Below are 18,129 nucleotides of genomic sequence, written 5' to 3'. Positions count from 1 at the left end.
TTGAAAATGGGCGTCTGACATGAATATCTTCGAGTTAGTAAACGTGTGGCTATTTTCATATTTTGCACATCGACGTCATCAATTAAACGAGATGGAACAGTTATTTGGACAGGGGCTTAATTCGTGGAAACCTATCAAATATGCTACTGCCTCTTGTGGCTCTCAAAAACAATGGCAACTGAACTACATGCTCGAATTGCACATCAACTAAACAAACAATGTTTCTATATTAATACTGACTGCTCAGTTGAGGTTGTACACAGAAGTCAGAAGGCACTTTTTGGGATCAATATGTTAATCTAAATTACTGAACCATGTATAAAAACTAATGTGAAAGTCAATTTGTGATTGGACAGGCCTTATCTCCACCAAACTGAGGCACTGCCAATTTCTCTTTGTAGACCTTCTTTATGTACCTTTTATCTCCTGTCCCATTCTTATTCTTTAATATCTACCTTTTCCTGGCCTCAAGGGTCTGATTCACAAAACATTATTCAATAGGAATTTCCCATTGAAAAATGATTTGTAAATCAGGACCCATGTTTTTCCAAGTGAGTATCACAGCCTTAGGTATGCCTTGCAAAAACACGCTTCAGGACCAGGTGTAGCCCCTGTTTTCCGAACCTTTTCTGGGCAAAGGTGTACACTCCCTCAATCAAGACTAGGGACAGTTCCCATGGAAACCACCACTCCACCCACCAGTCCAGCTGGATAGGGAGGGCGCTATACCTGCCAAATAAAATTGCTGTTAACAGGAGATGGGATACACCCAGAGTCCTTACATTACCAGTGGACACAGACACCAGAGTGAATTTTATAAGGATCCCGACTGAGAGCCCCTCTTTATAAAAAACACTAATACTTAAACTACCATTCCCATTAGTGTTCCCTAGCATTCCCCTGGTGTGAGCTCCAACTAGATGGGACCTTCTACGTCAGCTCCCCCGTACTTGTAGGGGTCACAGGGACCCTTAGGGTGAGCCTGACACAACAGACCCCTTACTTAAACTCGGGTACCATCCACATGGAGTGTGAAGCCAGAGGATAGGATATGACATTTATAACGCACCTATACACAAGTGTTTCAAGGTGGGAAGAGGTAAGGGAGGGGGAACAGAGGGAAGACAGACAACGATCTTATTAGGCCAGGTGTCATTCAGATCGCACAAGTGCAAGGGAAGGGGGAAAAGAAAAGTGCGGGGGGAAGTGCAGTAAATGGGATAATAATCATAATAACATAAAATAGATAAAGAACGGCCAGGAGGTGGCAAGTGCAGGGTGAGTGCAGACATAAGTGCTGGTTAGGGGACTGTAGGGATACAGAAAACAGTCCCCAGGTGCAGGGATTGTCAGGAAGGCAGCGCAGGTGTGCAACTGGCAGGGCTTCGGCCCCAGATCAGATGGGTGGACAGGTAACCTGTGCAGTCTCAGTATCAGCCAGGACTTCAGCGGGGGAAAGGAGGAGAGAAAGCAGAAGCAAACAGGAAGGTTTTTAGGTGCTTCCGGAACCGAAGATGGTTCTCCTCAAGTTTCAGGGAGGCAGGGAGGCTTTTCCAGAGGGAGGCCCCAGCCGAAGAGAGAGATCTTCTGCCAACTCGTTGCTTGGAGAAGCGACTGACCCTGAGGGAGTTAGAGGCAGATGAGCGAAGAGCTCGAGAGGGAAGATATTTAGGAAGAGAGAGTTGAAAGTATTGAGGCCCCAATCCCCCAGAAGGCCTTATGGACAATGCAGAGGGTTTTGAACTTAATCCTCGCAGCCACTGGGAGCCAGTGCAGAGATTTCAGTCCTGGAGAGATACGATCCCTGGGCTTTAGGCCAAGGACAAGTCTCGCAGTCCTGTTCTGGATGAGTTTAAGAGGGCGTAGAGTAGAAGCAGGCAGATTTAGAAAGAAACGGTTGCAATAGTCCAGCCTGGAGAGAACCAGAGCTCTGGAGACAGTGAGCTTCTGGGGAAGGAGAGGAAAGGAAGAATACCTCTGAGGAGGTGCAGCTGGTAGTGTGACTTCTTAGAGATGTCAGAGATGTGAAGGGGGGAAAGAGAGTGTGGAGTCGAAGAGGACCCTCAGGTTCTTAGCCTTGCAGGTGGGAGGAGGAAGAGGGCCAAGAAAGGCCGGCCAGAGAGCTACAGGAAAGGAGGGAGTGGGAGTGCCGATGAGGAGAATCTCAGTCTTAGTGGCATTAAGGCAGAGGGCATTGCTAGCACACCACTCCTGGATAGCAGACAGACAGTCAGAGATGAGAGACGGGGAAAAGGTGGCCAAAGGTAGCCGGAAAATGAGCTGAGTGTCCTCCACGTAGCACTGAAAGTTGGGGCAGGGAGTGGCAATGCAGTGGGCAAGGAGTGCCAAATATTGGTTGAATAGCCAGGGAGAGTGGTTAGATCCTTGGTCAGAGAGGATGGAAGTCAGCCACGCCCGGGTCTGACCGGTGATACCTGGTTATCACAGAGACACTTTAGCAGGATGTAATGGTTGACAGTGTCCAAGGCAGAAGAGAGATCAAGCAAGATGTGTACACAGGGGGTGTTAGAGTCATGGTTTGAGAGCAGGTCTTCACGGATGTTCGGGAGAGCAGTTTCCGTGCTTCTGGCAGCTCTGAAGCCAGACTGATGGTCATGAAGACAACCAAGAGATTCAGTGTGGAGATTGCCCAGGAAGGGAGTGATGGAGATTGGGTGATAGTTGGCCGGGAAGGAGGGATTGGCAGAGGGTTTCTTAAAAAGCGGGTGCACAAGGAAGTGCTTCAGGGGGGATGGGAAGACTCCAGTGGCGAAGGAGTGGTTGCAGAAGTAAGCCAGGGCAGGAGCCAGGGTGTCAATGTGGTCCTTGATGGTTTTAGAGGCACATGCGTGAACCTGTTTCGACAAAACTTTCATAGATCGGGCTCTGGTGTGGTTCGATCTCGCTAGTAGGCCTTAGGCAGGCTGCCATACTTACCTGCTACCACATGCCAGGGTACCTCTCCTCTTCCCCCTGTATCCTATTTAATATCATTACATATAATCAATTTCCTAACCTTACATAGCTTGTAAAGCTACATAAAATTCCCGCTTAAAAATGGTACTCCCTACTTACCATGTAATAATTACATATATACATATAAATAAACATGTGTATGTACATTCATACAAGTAGAACATATATACTGTATATAAACACTATATCAAATTGGTGTGCCTACTGCAGTCACTCCCTTCATAGTGTCTTTATGGGTCTGTCCTTGGTGGCTCTGGCACACTGAGGGCTTGCTGCAAAGCTGATGGAAAGGCTGGGTGCAGTGCTGGTTGCGGGGTGGCTGGATGCCTGTCCCCTGGTGTGCCATGGGCCTAGCCCCACCCTTCATTCTTCTGGGAGGCTCTGTCCACCACATACTGCGTTGCTGCTTCTGGGTGGCCCCTGTACGAGTGGGGTTCTGCCTGCGATCACAGGCTAACGTGGCACTTTGCAAATCTTCAGGGTGGGCCCCGTTGGCTGGGGGCCCACCCTCACTCACTGCTGCACCCATGGATCAATTCAAAATCTTCAGGGTGGCCCCAATTTCATGGGGGCCATCTCACATCACTGCTGCGGCCCATGCGGTCCATGCCACCATTATAGCTTCCGGTGGCATCCCCTGTGCCATAGGGATGACGCCGCTTTCACCAATCCTCCTGAAGCCATCTTAACAGTCAGCCGGTGTCCCCATAGCTGCCTCTTTCAATGCTGCACACCAGTGGCCTGTTAAGCTTCTGGCCCGCTCCTCAACAATGCACCGTTCGATGCAGGGGGCGGGCCACTGGCCTTCACCTGGGCTGTCAAGCAGAGCAGCCCAGGACTTACCTCCTTTCTCCTCTTCAGCCAGACTGGCCGGCAAGCAAGCCCGGGACTTTAGTTCACTTCTCCACCCTGCCGGACATCGCCGCTCTTCTCCTCCCAGGCTGTGTGTGCCATGCATGGGCCGGGAGGACTTTTTGGAAGGGATCTGACTCACTAGCCTGGGCCGTCTTTTTTGGCCCTGGCAGCACCCTGCATGCTTCCTCTGCCGTAACAGATGCTTGGGCCTGTTGGGTTGGCCACCGGGCAGGCCGCCAGCCTGGCACGGGCCCGGGGGGCCGAGCTGCCCCTAGCATAAGCAGCTTGTCCCCCTGGCTCACTGTCTGGGTGGGGGGCTCCCCTACACACTGGCTGGTGCCACTGATGGATGTATTCCCTTGGGTGCCGCTCAAGGCTGGTGCTATCAGGTCTCTCTCCTTCTCTTTTCTGCTTATCTCTTTCCTGCTCTTTTTTTCGAACTGTTTTTCATAACTGTCTTTTTTTAAATCCTCACTGGATTCTTTTCTCTACTGACCAGCCCATTCCTGGGCAGGAGAGTTCTGTTCCTTTGTTCCTTTCTTTTAAACATTCTATCCAGCCCCATTGTCGGCTGTGTGGACTCTCCCAAACACAAACACATGAACACACCACATCAATAAAGAAAACACGCTACACAGTTAATAAAATACTTTTATTACCCTGGTGTCTGCGTCTTTATTTCTAGGTGTTCCTTTAGGGGACAAACATGTAGCCCCTACTAGCAGGGCCTGTATGGGGCCACTGTCTAAACCTGTATCTCCCTGGACTTTAAGAGTTATGTATTTTTTTTTTTATAAAGCAGAACTGTTGTCATTTTCTTTGACCTCGGTGGCATATGACAGAGAATGGTATTGATCTGGTTAGAGCCAAGGGAGCAGTGCATGATTGCCTTGCTGTTGCGTGGATGCATGCTGATCATAAGGAAACAGGTTCTGTTTGCTGTGAGAGGCCCTGTCAGAGCGTTTAAGTGTTCTTGACAGCAATCCATTTATTTATGTATTTATTTGTTTATTTCATTTCTTGTAATGCGCCACATGCCCATAGGCCTTAGGGCACACCATTGGTACATTGTCTGGGTGGATGCTGAGGTAGATATGCATGTTGTAGCCCATGTGTACTATTTAATGTCCTGGCCTGTTCTTTAAAACCTCCTTTGGTTTGTATGGCACTCATCTTCTTTGGACAATTTGTTATTTGATGTTATTTGATGTTATTTGATGTTATTTGATGAAGAATGCTTAGTCCTTTCAAAGTCCATCCAGTGAGTTATAATATGCGTTGCCCACTTTCTTGTCTCGATAATTTGACACAGTCTCACAGCTGCCTGAGTGCTGAATAAATCAATCAAAACACAAAAATACACTTGCACACCAATCGTTTAGGTTGTAATACAGTGAAAGGTAAGTAATATGGATTAATAGAATATTTTATCAAAATTCGAGGTGCAGGGGAGAAAGACTCAGCCTTGGTATCTCGGCTGGAGTATACTAGAGAACAAAGAAATCTAAATTTTGGAAACTGCGTCCCCTGCACACTTTCTAAAAGGCTATGAGCCTAAGGGTTATTAGGGAAACATTTCAGAGATCAATTAATAAGAGCAGAAAGAAGTAAACCAACATTCCAGAGCACCCTTAGCAAACCAAAAATTGGCACTTTTGCCTGCCTACATTGTCAGCATTGCAACAACTTGATCAAAGGTGATCATATCCGCCATCCACACACAGGCAAGAAAGTCATGCTGAAAGATTTTGCGACGTGCGACACGAAGAATGTCATCTATGCCATACGTTGCCCTTGCGGTAAATACTATGTCGGTAAAAATAACAGAAGGGCCAAAGACAGGTGGACAGAACATAAACCATGTATCAGGACACAGAACATCAAATCACCGGTCTTCAGACATTTCTGCGATATGAGACATAATGTCTCCCAAATGCGACTAGTAATCTTGGAAGTCCTACATCCATTCAGTAGGGGAGGGAACTTGCCTAAATTATTGGCTCAGAGAGAACTATTCTGGATTAATAAACTAGACGCAATGACCCCTCTAGGCCTAAATGAAGACTATTACTTGGGACCATTTTTATAGCCCCATTGTTACACACAAAGATGATAACAAGAGCCTTTCCTTTTTTGTATCCTGTAAATTAGCATCTAAGGTATAAATGTGTGTGAATACCTATAAGAACCATCCAAAGATGCTGATAGTAGACTGTACATCCAACTGTTTTGGGGTAGACAATTATGGAAAATGACTATATGTATTGTACATACATTCATTATTTTTTTACGCACCATACTGGCTTCACTGTATGTTGGTTCATTTTCAATTATAACAATGCCTATACTCAATATATGACTGAATTACCGTATTCACAGACACATCTAGACCTTTAATATATGTGCACAAGAGGGCACTCCAGCTATTAATGTATAGACTGATTGAGCATCGGTGCTCTCCAGTAGCAACATGACACTAATTGGCAGTAAGCAGAATTAGTATCCCGCCCATTCCTCTTACTCTGTTTTTTTACATTTCATTATTACATTCCTGACAACTTGCTCACCTTTATTACATTATCTCAGGAGAGGCATATCTTCCGCTCTTGCCATTAGTTATTATAATTACACTACCTATGCATACTTCATGTAGACACGTAATAAGACTTTCTTGTATAATTGCTACTGTTCAGCATGCAAAATTACTAAACCATCAGTCAGCATACTGTATGCCTGAAGTTAGGTCTATCTGGACAACATCCGCTCGAGATATGCATTTTTTTACATTAACTCAGGCTTAATCCGTATTTACACATGACACGACTTTGTCTTTCTAAAAAGAAAGAGTTTTCTCTACCGCGAAATATTTTCTGACCTTCCAGTCAGCATATTTTATTCCTTCTAACGTATTTACATGGCACATCCTTACTTACAAGTGCAGTCTTATCTAAATTTTATCTGTGGTTCTCGTTGAACCCACATTGATTTGACAAAGTGGTCATCAGAGATATGATGACGTACACACACGCGCGAGTGACGTCATTGTTGTGTACGTCACTCGCATGTGCGCACTACACATCATGTTGGTGCTCTCGGCCACCCATTTTGCGCTTTACCATTATTCAAACTCCAATAGCCCAACTTATAAAGTCCAAACATCATTTATTACCTATTTCTAACTTTAATAACACTACGTCGCTCAAGTGAGATGATTGCTTATGACACTGCTCGTGCATGCGCGAATGACGTCACTTTACCCAATTAGCATATATAAACAATCCCGGGGGAGATGTGGACAGAAAGCTGCGCTTCCTGACCGCATCTCCACTGAGGATTACCACAGCTGTACCCACTCAGTAAGTCTAGCTTTATGGGCTACTCTTGTGCCCATTTATACTGCATGATCATTGTATTGATGCTCTCATTCTCCCCTAGGAGAACGGAGCAAGCCTTGTCCTTATTGAACATGATGAAATTACCAGACCACATCATGTTTCCTCAACTTTAAAACCTAGGGGCCTTTATCCTGCCCTTACTTCTTAAAACAATTTTATCTACCTGTTATGAAGAATGGTGAGTTTGGCATTTTGTAACTTTTTCACATTGGTAATGGATAGGTACTTGCCTTATACAGTTGTTGACTTTTAGCAAATTGAATGAAGGCATTGTTGTGATTGAATACATGAAGTCTCTCTCAACAGCCAAACTTTAGATTTTATCACGTGCAGAAATAACTGTTGAATTGAATTGAAGTCTGTCACTGTTGAAAATACGCATTTTTGGGTTAAAAATGGTTTTCCTTAGGAAAATGAGGTCTCTAGTGACACTTGTGACAGAATGTCCATCTTAGTTTTGTGATCACATAAAAGCTTTTGTTTGAAATGTTGCTATCTCAATCTACAAGTGATGGCATTAGTAAATGTTTGATTAATTTTTGTTTCTATAGATCTTTGTGAAATTTATGTTGAAAACCATGCCCCTGATGAAGAGTATATGAATCTCGAAAAATGAAAACATTAATAAAAAGGAGAAGACCTTCTTTTCTCTAATCAAAAGGAGTCACTGAATTTTTTGTGTGAAGAACTTTTTATTTATTCATTGCATTGTGAATATCTACGTTACAAATTTCATTAATTATGTACTAAAAATTCCAGTTGAACATCCCTTAGGCTCATAGCCTTCTAGAAAGTGTGCAGGGGACACAGCTTTCCATAATTTGGATTTCTTTGTTCTCTGCTGAATAAATCAATACATGATAAAAATAATAAAAAGCATAATAATATAAATGGAAATTCACTTATTGGGGGTTCATAGAGAACAAGTATTTGTAGTGTTAAAGGCTATCAGTTAAGGTTGTCCTAAACCTCAATGGAAAACGTGAATGAGCAGCCATGCTTTCATCGTGGGAAACGTGGCGATTGGTGCAGACCACAAGCACAAACAATATCAAGTAAAAGATTGTCAACACAAGTACTGAAAAAATATAATTCTTTCATGGGTAAGAATTTCAAGTTGAAATCTGCTAGCCTGGCATAATATGTCTCTTGCGTCAAAATTCTCCATATACACACTGCACACCATGTATTACTGCAAAGATTCAAATATCACTAGCCAATGATTAGTAGTGAGTGCACATGTTGAAGCCTGCTATTTAATAACAATAATGGGAATATATCTTGATTGCCTATAAGATAAGTACCTATATTTAGATACTAAACATTAATGGTGTTCAGAGGAATCCAGCAACAGTTCAACCTAAACAGTAAAGTATTACCTGCAAAGCCAAAATTGATACACAGTTGCATTTTAGAGCAGGAGAAAAGCGAGTGGTTAAAACATAAAACAGCTCTAAAGATATGAATTGCACAGTTATAAATACCACTAAGACCTTAGAAGTCCATCCCTTGTTTCTATAAGAGTCCCAGGTAAGTATTTACTTTGAGTTGCTTATGTGGAGGTTAAAGAGTTAAACAAAAAAAAACCACAGGACTAGACATACACATCTCTGCTTTAGAAGGAAGGCATCACCCACATTTCAGCACCAACCACTTTTTGATGGATGACAGCAGGGGAGGGACAGTAACCAAATGTAGAACAATGTGGTCAGAGGGTATGCAGGCAAGCCCTAAGGAAGAAGAAAAGTGCTGGGATTCAGGTCAAAAGGCTCTGGGAAGCCTACACACATCACTGGTGGCTGTTTTTGGGTCGGGCTGGGTCTGTTTCATATTGGTTGTGGACCAGTGGTTCTGAATGATGACAGGATCAGAAACTGAGGATCCTCATCAAATGACAACCTCTTTGAGGCAGCCCAAAATTAAGTAGCTGTCCTACAGATGCAGCAGTCAGTGATAGGTCTTTTGTGTCACCCAGCAAGGATCTGCTGGCAACAAAGGAGGAACTAAAGGCTCCACTCCAGCAGCTAAATCTGCCCAACATCCAGGCTCAACAGCAAAGCTAGGAGGAATGAATTCCTAAAATGTTGTCTCACATCAAAGAAGCAGCAATGAAGGTCACTCTGTCAAGGCATGGTAGGAGTGCCCTCTCAAGATGTAGTGAGTTTCGTGGACTGAAACATATCTGCTTGTCTGCAAGCTTCAGGCAGATTCCCAGAATGTGTGCATGAAGATGAACCAGCTGTGCCTTCCATTTCAAGAAGGGACTCTCCTTAACAGGCTAGCTCCTGGCCAAGGGAGGCAGAGATTTGTTTTACAGAAGTTGGTTTTGGCAATTAAGTTTTCAGGCTGTGAAAGATTGTCATCTGGCAAGGAGTAAAAGCCCTGTCTTGATTTAATTTGCATTAATAATGCAGTTGATTATGTCTCCTAAAGAGTGGCCTGCTAACGCTAACCAGGCTCCCCTTTCAGCAAACTCTATGCTAAAAGCATAGTGTACTCATGGACCCTGCTGAATCGGTATCGTGATATGCAGCACCTGCTCTCCAGTGGCACAAAGCAACTTCAGAGATCACAGGTGCCCTCTTGACAGCTGCAATGACAGACATGTCACTTCAGCACAGGGGCTGTATTTAAGATGCATACCTTTGTTCCCAAACCACATAACCATGAGAATTACCATCCTGGTGGCAGTTGTAAACTTAAAAGATAACCTATACCTGAGTTGAAGGTATGGTGGATAGTATTTTTCATAATTGTTAAAGCCATATCAAATTGGTGTCATGCTACTGTCAGCCCTTTGAGCCCAGCACAGCCATGAACAGGCTATGTGTATTCTCTCTAGATTGGATGTCTTGCTGCACCCAGCATAACAGGAGCCAGTTGTACCTGCCTCTCTTTTGATCCTTTGTGAGGTCAGGAAACACCTCTCTCCAGCCAGTTGGCCCCTCAGCAGGCGCTGTCCTGGGAAACAGGAATCAAAGGGGACGCAGTACATAAACGGACCAGCCTCACACCAGGGTGCCTTATAGCAAAGGGCCTTTGATGCTGTGGACAAGGGGAGTGGTGGGGTTAGTCTAGACAGTGGGAGGTCAGCATAGTTGGAGGAGGGTTCCACCATCTTGTTTCTCTCTGTACCTCTCTTTCCTTCCTGTCTCATCCACTTCCTTTAACACAAAGCACTTTGGGGATGATGCAAGAAAGAAGGCAAAGACAAAGAGATTTGATCCATTAAATCATTCTAGCTTTAGTCTAATCACCTGTGGACATTTGACTAAACAAGTGTGGGGGGGTCAACCCACCTTCTTTGATTCACTTTTGGGCTTCAAGATTTAAGGAAGAATTTTCATATGAACCTCTTTTGGGAGAATTGACATTTCCAAAGCCCTCAGCCATTGAGGTGAAGGAAGGTTCCAAGGATGAGGCAGGCTCTGCTCCATACCGACTCCCAGGGTGCACTGGGGGTGATTCTTGCTGAGGATGAGGACCTGCCCCTCAGCATCACACATCCATAGACTGGGAGAGCAGAATCTGAAGGGACTACCCATCTCCTAGAGCCCCTGCAGGGTGTCTCACAGCATCTTTAGAGTCAGGACAGCCACGATCCCTGTTTTTGCCATTAAACCTCTTTGATCAACCTTTAGAGCCCACTTCGATGCCACTAAGCCAAATGAAACTGCCATTGCTGCCTTTGGCACTCACTTGACTTCAAACAACTGTGCTTGCATCATCAAATCGGCTTGGCACTGTAGTGATCCAGCAGAGTCTTGTCACCTCCCCGGCTCATGCACCAGTGCACCACGCACTCAACTCTGTTTTGCCATGGCGGACAGAGAATCGAACCACCAGGACTTTGCATCGCAGCTCGACTCAAACTGCTGGATTATCGCATCATGCCTTGATCCGAACAAGCAGTATTCATCCTCCTCAAAACATGCTCAATCTTTGAACCACTCCTGGTGATCCCTTTGACCGGCACTGCCTGATGCTGCTTTGGAAATTGCAAGAGACACCCGCTCACCCCTCTTTATGCTGACTCCCCTCCTCCACCAACACACCAATTTGGCACGCAGACACAATCGTTCGAACATTGGAGTAAGGTTCTAAGAACAGAACCTATCCCCCGGCCCTACATTTTACCGGCACTGTTATTTCCGGACCGGAAAACTGCGAGTTCTGTGGGTGCGTGCCATCTGGCACGCCAGTTCTGACCTGGCGGTTGGGACGGTACCTGCCTGCAGACTTTGACAGAAGCACAGGCACTGTTGTGCACAGTGCCGGTGCTTCCGTTCTTCCCATTCCCATGGAATCCTATGGGACTCCACAGGAATGGGGATTAACAGAATTGCCGGCGCCAGATTTACCGGACCAACAGGGCTGTAATGCCCCGGTTAATCCAGCAAGTCTGGCGCCGGTAAATCACCACAGGTCCAGCTGCAGCCTGCCGGTTTTACCGGACTCGTAATGAGCCCCATATCCTTTTAAATTCATTATGGTTGCTGATTGCCTTTTCATCCCTGTTTCATTACCCTGAGTGCTGCATTTTTCTAAATTTTGCATATTCTCTGCTTCTCTACAGGGGTGTGGTTTAATATTGTGTTTATAATTAGTTATTTGTGCATTGGTGTAATTAAAGTACATGCATTTTTATAGAACTTTAATTTGACATTCCTTTACTTTGGACTGTTGCACCTTTGCTGTGTGGGTTGCTACTGGAGGACATTCACAACCCTTCTGGGAGTATAGCCTTTCCTCGGCCCACATTACCATGAACGGTGGAGGAGGTATCACTGTTGGTTTGTTGATGTGTAGGGGCTTAGTGGGTGGTTTAGCCAGTCCTCATCCTTATACCCCTGCAGCGAAGATGGCTTTTTGTCACATAGGCAGAGTTTCCGTGGTTCATGTTGGTCCTCTTCCACATAGCAGCACGCTCTACTAATGTCAAGTTCTAATGTACTAACCTAACCTAGTGGGTCCCAGATACTACAGGACTCAGAGGAATGTTCTGGCCATTCACATAAATGACCACTTGGGAAAATGTGAAAATTATGATGGAAGGGATGACTTTTGATGGAGATAATGCTAGGCACAGCACAGAAGTACCACCTTTGGGCATCCCTCTGAGCCCTTACTACAAGGCAATTCCTGTGGGAATATGACCAATAACATTCACCAGTGTTGACTCAAACGCCAGGCCTCCTCTGCACATGTGAACAGGTAGGCCCATGATATGGTTATTCTGCTTCTCTAATAAGTAATATAACATTGCATCTTTGTGCTTTTTCCCCGTGAGCACCCACTGCATCGCCTTAACATTTACATGATATTCACTCCTTCTTGTATTTCTCACGGTACAAAATGCCCTACTTTCCCATTTCCATCGTCTTTACTTCCATCTTTTCCTTTCAGTAGCTGTTCCAGACTTCCTGGATCCTAAGCCCATCTGAGTTGCTCTCACTTCGACTGGTCATTCCATTAGCAAAAGGGTTATGGGATGCTCACTTTCAAAGCGCTTAGCAGGAAGAACCATACGACTAAGCACTAATGCTAGATCATATACATATAAGCAACCAATCCCTCACCAAGAGTCCATCCTTGAACAGTTCTGGAGGAAATAACTCACTCAAACCTTTCACCGAACTTCCCATGGGTGCACCCCGCAGTCACCTCCCACAAACAACTCTTGGATTTACGTCCTCTGATAATTTGGTCCAGCAGAACGCCCCCCATGTCTCTACCTGGGAAACCATTGGGTGCTTATAGAAGTCTCCTTGGCCATTATGCTAACAGCGTACCCCTGAGAACGTCCTGGGTCCATCATGCATCCATTCACAGCAAATGAAAGCGGTCTACGTCCCTTTTTATTAGGAGCCTCCTCTGATCACATCAGACATCAGGCACCATACACATGGCTTACTTATTCACTTAACCACTGTCCTCCTCTGCCCTGGCTTTCACATTCTCTTTCTGCTTGGTGTGTATCTTTGATATCTGGCTTCTTCCCAAGCACCCTCTTCTTTGCTATTTCTAGTGTACCTACCACACCCTACCACACCCGCTTAGGCGGAGCAGATCTCTGAGAGGAAAACACACTAAGGTGGTGATTGGCAGGGTACAAAAGCTTATTAACATAACATCATTTTAAGAAAATGTATTCTAAAACCAAAGGGATGTAAATATTATTAGAACTGAAGTTAAAAAAAATCAGTTGTTCACATGCAGATTTTTCTCTAGTCAAGTAATTAAGAGCATGCCAAATCCCTCAGCCGTGTGCTCATCAGTAGGCAAGTGCAAGCTATCCGTGGCTCTAAGTGGGTGGCACTTGTGTAATAAAAGCGCTGACCCATGTGAGATCACCCAGATGGTAAATCATTTGGGGCACTTTCTCTCGAGATCCAATTTCAGGCCTGTTTACACTTAGGGCCTGATTCAGAGAGCGTTTTCCATTGGGGTTTTGCCATTCCAATACGCTTCTGTGAAGTAGGCCCTTAGCCTCAGCATGAGATTGCATATATTTCAAGGGTGTTAATTCAGAATGCGCAACTTAATTTTAGAGGATGTTGTGTATCTTTCGAATGTACACCGGTTGATACATTTCTCAGAAGCAATTCAGAAACACCTTAATTCCTTGGAAACTATTAATATACATTATGTTGTGTCAGCGCAATATAGACATTATGAGGCAGAAACGACTTTTAGATTCTTTCAGTTGATATCTTATTTGCCACAATGTTGTTGTGAACGCAACATAACACGTGTTGTTGAAAGGTTGTACTGAACAATTCAGGATGGATCAATAACTGAGCGATATGTGTCTTCTGCAGGCGGTTGCATGCATAGAGCACACACATTTGAATCCTGGCAGCGCCGACTCAGCCCTTCATCCTTCAGGGTGGTGGATACATTCAGCAGCATTACGTCGGTTATTTGCACCACGTAGCATTACAGCCGTTAGAAGGAGAGGATTTCGGCATGAAGCACTATTTAAAATGGTGACATTGGGCATAGCTGAACGAAGCAGCTACACATGAGTAAACTAGAGTTAAATTGTTGAATGTATTATTCACGAGTCACAATCTGATTTGTGTATAGCGCAGTGGCAATGTGCGCCTTACAAACCAGACGATGCAGAGTAACACAGGTGCGAATCTTGGGTCCGCGCTAATAAAACTTTTCGGTAATACTCACGTTATAAAATAAAATATATAATTATAATTCGATATGGCAATGGCATTTCTGAAATTCCAGTTTTGCACCCCCTCTACAAGAGGTTTCCGAGATGTTGATTCCATTCTCAGTCACTCCAAGTAATTTCACAAAGTTCACACAATATTGGGTCTTATTCCGAGTTTGCCGGTCCGGAAATAAGGGTTCTGGTAGCAATTTACCGGCACCCTTTCCAGACCGGCAAACTATGACTCTGCCTGCCAGGGCCGTTGCGCCCCGGCAGGTCCGACTGCTGGGCGCAACGGCCCCAGAAAGCAGAGTTTGTCACAGAAGCACTGTCACTGTTTGAAACGGTGCTGGTGCTTCCAAGTCCCCATTCCTAGGAATGGGGACTAATGTTTTCCGGCGCCTGACTTCCCGATAGGCCAGGACTTGTAATGTCCCAGTGGCACCGTGAAGTCAGGCGCCGGAAACAGTATTATTGGGTTACAGCCAACCTCGTGACGAGGGCCATATGTCTACAGGGCTCCATGCAGGAGCCAAGGCGAGTAGTAATAAAACGCCCGAACTTAAGTCATTTGAAACTTCTTTTAGACAAATTAAAATATACACAATTGTATTTGCTGTAGGACCTGAAAAGCATAAAACCAATAATTGGTATATGGTGCTATAGTGAAACAACACTTTTAGGTGTCAATCACACTAGTGCATACTCACATGTCAGCATTGTGGCACAGTGTTTAAAAAAGGTGGATTAGTGAAAAACAATGACCTATTTACGGCAAAAAGGCAGTTTTTGTATAAAGTTACAAAGGGGTGTGGGAGCCCCTATACTGAGAACGAACATGGGTGAAAATACACTGTTCTATGGAAATTCATCCACTCAGGAGGGTCTACTACCACGTTTTAGCTCACTGCACCCTTCACAGAGGAGTAATATTCATTAGCATATCAATCTTTGTCCCATCCATAAGGGCAGTCCAGACCAAAATGCTAGGCAAATCTCCTATGAACAAGAGTACCATCACCAACCCCAGACACGTTTTTCTGCCTAGTCTGGCCTCATTTGTGAGGTGAATCTGAGCCATTCTATGACACAGTGAGCAAGGGTTTCACGTCTGGATTATCCTGGCTTACTTAAGGTTAAACCCCAAGATTTACAAAGTTACAAAGGAGTGTGGGAGGCCCTCTTCTCTACCGAGAACGAACATGGGTCAAATACCCTGTTCTATAGAATTTGTCCACTCAGGAGGGTCTACAACCAGGTTTTAGCTCACCACGCCCTTCACAGATTAGAAATATTAATTTGCATATCACTCTTTGTCACACCCACAAGGGCAGTCCAGCACCAAAATGCTAGGCAAATCTCCTCTGAACAAGATTACCATCAGCAACTCCAGACACATGTTTCGGCCTAGTCGGGCCTGTAGTAGTATATAGCTTCGTATAGTGCCTTGAAGTGTATAGGACCTCACTGAATGTGATAGCATTTTGTTGCCAGCAATAATGTGGCATACACATATAACCAGTCTACAATGCCAGCATAACATGTGAGTATGTGGCTGGAGACATGCTGCAGGTTTATAAGTGCACCAGAATTTTTTTTCTCTTCTCTGAAATACCTCATACATAGGAGACTACATTATTCATCTAACTAACTGACTTAATTAACAAATACTAATTACTAGAGCTAACATATTTACATTATAATGTAATCTCTACGTGCAAATGGGGTGAAAATACATATTCTGAAATTCGTTTTTCAAATGTGCACTGAATTTTTCTCCATTATTGTTCTGTGTTCGCAGTAAGCATAGAGCCTGCATACCAGAAAATTATATTACTTACAGTTGCTCATTGGGTGACTGGTCTATTGTGTTAAAGGAAGGGTGATGCAGCCTTTCAACTTGATTGGTGCAAAGTATCTGCAGTTGTATTACGTAGGAAAAGGGGTTTTTATTACAGATCACAATGTGATGTACATGGTAAGATGTTATTTTGAATTGCAATTGTTTATAATACAAACAATATAAAAGCAGACTGTGTAGAGAGTTTTTGTTTTTCTCTTTTCTTGGTGCATTTGGAATAGCATTTGTGACACAGGGAAGATTTTTTTTTTTAGGTAGTACATTTGTCATTTTTCCCATGTAGATAAAATAACAGGCAGAATAAGCTGTCCTAAAATAAGACTTAGCGGTGATAAATAGATGTATGCGTGTGTTCCCCAGTGCATGTTGTCTCGGGGAAATCATCAGTAAGGTGATGCTGAGCCTCTCTATGACACAGTGAGCAAGGTGTCGACATCTGGATTAACCTGAGAATGAACATGGGTCAAATACCCTGTTCTATAGAATTTCTTCCACTTAGGAGTGTCTACAAGCATGTTTTAGCTCACTGCACCCTTCACAGAGGAGAAATATCCATTTGCATATCAGTGTTTATCCCACCCACATGGGCAGTCCAGCACTGAAGTGCTAGGCACAGCTTAAACTCACTGATGAGGCCCGACTAGGCTGAAACACGTGTCTGGAATTGCTGTTGGTACTCTTGTTCAGAATAGAATTGCCAAGCATTTTGGTGCTGGACTGCCCTTGTGGTTGGGACAAAGACTGATATGCAAATAGATATTTCTCGTCTGTGTGAAAGGTACAGTGAGCTAGAACGTGGTTGTAGACCCTCCCGAGTGGGCTGTGAGGAATTCGACCATCATCACGGGGAGTGTGCTCCCGCCTGGGCTTTTTTTTAAAGTTTTGTAATGAAAATGAATGATGGGAGATCAACCTCAGAAAATGTGTAGGGCTAATCCGCACACATTTTCCTCTGCTCATCGCACAACAAACACCTAGTCAAGTGTACTCTGAGGGGACAAAGCCTACAGGCACAGTCCTTCCTGTCACATTTATCTGGAATGTGACAGCCAAAGGGACATCAAAGCATTTTAGGAAGGGAGAAGGCAACACGTTCCTCCGGTCATGACCAGCCTTATTAAAATATCAAAGGCCCCTTGGATTTGCACTCTCTACTGTCTAAATTCAACTGCTGGTGGCGCATACTGATGAGAGTTAATTGAAACAGTCCTGCGATATGCTTGAGCGCAGAACTGAAAACAGGGGGCACAACACTAACATCTCTTTGATATGCAATGTGTCAACTTGAAGCTAGCTCCCACCCCTCTGTCTGAAGGGCAGTGAATGGCATGTCTGGGACAACTGTTTATAGCAGGGATCCCCCTTTCAGGGGGAAGAAGTACCACTTTTCTTTTGTGGTAAGAAAACACAGCCAAACCCCAAATCTACACAAAATATCCTACATATATGGTGCGTTGCAGGCCAGAAAAGAGATTATAGAGCACCTACTGGGTGTGGCAAGTGTGTCTCACACTACCATCCGTGCATTAGAGGGAACCCATTTCATAATAGCAGTGTGACACTAAAAGTGAATTTCAGAATGTCTCAAATGGAAGCCACATTCTCAGAGCTAGTGCAATATCTGGAGGCAAAGTTATATGCACATGGGACATGGTCATCAAATAATGCCACAGAATAGCATGACCACATTTATGGTGAAGCACAGAAAGAACCATTAGACAGCATTTTTGCAGAAGGCAGCATAATTCAGGTCTCCCTTTTGAGACTATTAAAAGCAGCTGATAAACATGCAGAGAAAGATTGTTTGATTCGGCTATGTGCCAAGACATGGTGTATCCTGAACAGATCCCTGCGGAAATGATACTAAGATG

This window comes from Ambystoma mexicanum, chromosome 7q, assembly GCF_040938575.1.
Source record: "Ambystoma mexicanum isolate Mex_15411 chromosome 7q, UKY_AmexF1_1, whole genome shotgun sequence".
In the NCBI taxonomy this organism is placed as follows: Eukaryota; Metazoa; Chordata; class Amphibia; order Caudata; family Ambystomatidae; genus Ambystoma; species Ambystoma mexicanum.
Note: the sequence above shows the minus strand (reverse complement) of the source record.